This window comes from Vitis riparia, chromosome 14, assembly GCF_004353265.1.
Source record: "Vitis riparia cultivar Riparia Gloire de Montpellier isolate 1030 chromosome 14, EGFV_Vit.rip_1.0, whole genome shotgun sequence".
Classification (NCBI taxonomy): Eukaryota; Viridiplantae; Streptophyta; class Magnoliopsida; order Vitales; family Vitaceae; genus Vitis; species Vitis riparia.
Window position 1 is genome coordinate 24502840 of NC_048444.1, and position 4632 is coordinate 24507471.

A 4632-nucleotide genomic window follows, 5' to 3' on the forward strand; every position below is an offset into this window, starting at 1 on the left:
TTCGCCTCGGTGACGGAGTGAAGACAGATGAGAGGAATGGCTGCAAAAATGAGAGAGAGGGAAGAAAGAACGGCTGAACGCTAGGGTTTTCTTGTGGGAACCTCTGCTTCACCTCCGTGACAGAGTGTAGAAAGATGAGAGGAATGGGTACCTGGAGGGGCAAGCTCGGTAGAAAAAACACAGCAGCTCAGAGTGCATGAAACTGATATAAGTTTCCACATTAACAGATGTTTTTCCCATTTCACAAACCTGGGTTTCAAAAACAATATTATTACCATATTGGCCCATGAAAACACAACTTTCCCTCTTCTATTTTTAAAAACTACTTTTTATTCTTAAAAAAAGAAAATAATATTTGAATGTGGGGTTTATGTGGACCATTGGATTACCAAAATTTTCAAAGCTTCAATGTATGATGTGGACCATATGGTCCACCAAATGGACGGTCTTGATCGTGAGAAAAGTGGGGACAAGTTGTTGCAACTTATCCAAAGTACAAATATATGTACGCAGAGCTCCCCAAGGACGAATATAGAGGTACAACTTATTTATTTATTTATTTGTTATGAAAAATAAAATAAATAATAAATAAGAGAAGGAAGGATGGGTGTGAGTGTGTCACACACACGCAGATATTTGATATTCCTTAAAAACGTTGATTTTTGCAAATTATCCCACCGCCTTCGAGAAATGGGTCCCACTCCCAAAAGAAGGAGAGAAAACGGTGTCGTGTTGAGCATCACACAAAGTCAGAAACACGATACACGCTTTCAGGTGGGGGCCATGGAGGCTGCCAGCTCATCAAACTTTAGCTGTATTATCCAGTTGTCATGTGAAGTGAAGCAGTGGGGAAAAAGACACTTGTACACGTCTCTGTGATGGTACATCGTGCTTTCCTCCGTACGCATTTAATGCCCACAGCCCCCCTCCTCCCAACCTTTTTTTTTTTTTTTCTGCCTTTTCCGTCTCCCCACCCCCTCTATTTAATTTTTACTGCTCCCTGGAAACTCTTTTCAGTTTTCACCGTTGGTAAAAAAATTTCTCCTATATTTTGCTTGGTAAAAACGCTTGGTAATTATAGATAATTTGAATTTATTTATAACTTATTTAATCCACATTTGTTTAAAATTTAATTTTGAATAAATAGGTGAATTAGATCGTAAATATGTTAGATTATGAGATTAATTATATTAACTCTAACCGATTCTTAAATGAGTTCACGATGCATTGCCTAATTTTTAATTAAATCGTATTTGGATTTATATTTTTAATCTTATTATTATTTGTATTATATTTGAATTGATCTGTTTATAATGCATTTGATTGCATTTTTTTAAAATGTTTATAATCGAAATGTTTTCTCCATAAATGTTTTGAGAGAATCACTTAATACATGTTTCTCTAAAAGACATTAGGAGTAATTTTTCAAAATTTTAAAAGTATTTTTAAAAAATTTTCAAACGTTTTTTTTCTTTAAAAATATTTAAAATCCATTTGGTAGTGATTCTAAAAGGTGCTTTTAATCTAAAAAGTGTTTTTGAAAAAAATGAAGTGTTTGGTAAAATTTAGGAAATATTAGAAAAATTATTTATAACGTTGGAAAATCATTTGTAGTGTTTTTTGAAGAAATACTTGATAGATGATTTTCCTAAAAATATTTCAAAAATAAATATTTTTACTAAGAGCTCATTTGATGGTGATTTTAAGAAGCGTTTCTAACTTTTTTTAACGCATACAAATTTTTATCATTCAAGTGCTAAAAGGGTTAAAAATATTTTATAAAATCACCGTAAAACACATTTAAAAATGCTTCGAATAGAAGCATTGCCGAACCTATATTTATTAGATTAAATATGAATTTTTTAATAATAACTAAACAAAAACATTGAGAATTTTTGTCATATGAAGCAAAAAAAAAAAAAAAGTTTGACAATAAAAACTATTTTATATTCTGAAAAACATAAAATATAGTGTTTTTAGATAACATCTTTTAGTTGTTTTATATTACTTTTATTTATTTTTGTTAAGATTATTTTAAACAATAATTATATAAACATAAAGAGTGATTAAAAATAAAATATTTATATAAAAATTATAATTAAAATATATTTAAAATGTTAAAAATAGATTAAAAACATTTTAAGTTTTAAACAAATTTTTATTTTACAAAATTTTGAACAACAGTTTTAAAAAATTCTGCTCAAAAACTGTTTTCAAAATAGTTACCACATTCTTAACCACTTTACTGCAAAACAAATAAACTAAGTCATCGGCAAAGGTGTGTGAGGTCTTGTGAATGAATCGTGTGGGACTCTACTTCAGACGTGGCACATTGCATGCCAACTTCATACTTCCATAAAAGACAAATTTCAGACACTGCCCATTGCTTTTTATTAAACGATTATCTTCTTTAAGAAATTTGATTTTTGTAGAAATTTTAAAAAAATAAAAAGAGAAATAAAATTTAAATTTAATAAAATTTTCTCCATATTTTCAATATCAAATCCACAAGAGAGTTACATTTTATATTTTTTGAATTGGGTTCGGATGTCCAAGTGAGATTGACCCAATTTGATTTAATAAAATAAAAAATAAAGAAAATAGTTTTTGGGAATCGACCCAAAATTACTCATATAATATATATATATATATATGGCATTAATGATTTGGGTAGAGAATTGAAGGAGGAAAACACATAATGGGGTAGTGTTTTTAGGTGCATGCCACGTTTCATCTACATGATTGGGAGTAAAGCAGAGGTATGGTCCTCCGAAAATGGACAAAATTGTGGTTATGGAGTCTTAAAAAATGTACAAGTGAATTAGAGTGAGGTGAGACCCAAAACACATCATCTCTAAGTCCCACCTCTTCAGGTTGTTTTGTGGGGAATATGAATGAAAATTATGATGGGAAACCAATGTGAAATAAGGAGAATTAAAAATCCCTATGAGACTAGGATTTAGTTTCCATGGTAAGGAAATTTTCGTTATAAGAAATGATTTAAACAAATTAATAAACCGGAATGAAATTGATTTCTCATTTTTATTCTCTATTTTAACATTTCTAACATAATCCCTATTTCATGGCCATACATCTTTCCGGCCAAGGAATGAGAAATCTTTCTCCTGTTACATGAATCCAATTTTTATTTCATCCGGGAAAAACCATCTTTTTCTCAACAATGTTTTTGTCATTTGATCCAATAGCCTTGCGTTAGATAGAAACAAATTTGATAAATACTGATAACTCTCGGATGGAGTGTTAGATCGGAATGATCCATTAGATAATGAACTATTGGTTCTAAGCCATCTCTGACAATGAATCAACAATTCGAAGTGTTTTTCTTGCATATTCTTGATAAACCAGCATTTATATATAGATGTAGGAGGATCTGTTTGGGAAGTAAGAAACCCTTTAAAGTTTTGATCAAATTAGTTAAATAATAAAAAATGTTATTTGACATTGTATTCACATATTAATTATCGCTTTTATATAACACTAAGTTCATGTTTGGTATGCAACAGTGAAGTGAAGGATGAAAATGGGTATTTCATTTATTTTTATTTTTTGGTTGGTTTCAAGTTTGGATACATGATAATAGAATAAAGAATTATTCAAATGGAAATGAATCGTTAATTATAATTGAGATTTCAATTAAGTGTAATTTATTTTAGAAAATGTTTTAAAAACTCAAAAACAAAAACTTGTTTGGATGATATTTTTTAAAAAATAATTTTTTATTTTGATTTTATAAAAAAAATTACAAATTCAATTTATATAATATAAATCAATTTTAATTGAAATCTAATTAAAACTAATTTTATATGTACATTAAATTAAAAATAAATAGTTTTTAATAAGATATAAATAGTAATATTATAATAAAATTTTAAGATTTTTTATATTGATATTGAGTAGTGGAGAAAAAATGAAACACGAAAGGGATTGCGTTCTTATTTCTTTATATTTTTTAAAAATTGATGAAAACAACTTCTACTTATTTTCTAAAAACTATTATTTATTTTCACTTTATTATTAAAAATTATATTTATTTATTTTTTATTCTTATTTTCATTATTACTTACATTGAAATTGAAACATTCAAACATAAAAATTGGAACCATCAAATTCATTCATATTCAAGGAGAAATAAAAATTGAAATAAAATATTTGTTCTTATTTCTCGTTTTCATGTACCAAACATGACTTAAGTGTTAGGTGATTGATGCATATTTTTTTTTTTTTAAAATTAATCTTGTAAAACACAATATCATAGAAATCACACTTGAAAAAGATGAACAATTAGATAAAATAAAGTTCATTATAATGAACTTGATTGCCAAAGACAAGAATCAATCAATAGTATTATGAATCAATTGTAATCTTTGTTTCTCATTCTAACAATTGAGCTATAAATCTAATTGCAATATTCATCTCAATCTCATGTATGATCAATCAAAATGAATTATTCAATATTCAAGTGGTGATCAAGTATCACTAGAACCAAACTAAGCACCGATAGTCTCTTAATCAAAAGAAACAACTAAGAAAATATTAAAAATCACAATTTAAACAAGAAAAGTGAAGACTTAAGGCAAACAGTTCCTTAGATGGATTTTCAATTCTATGATC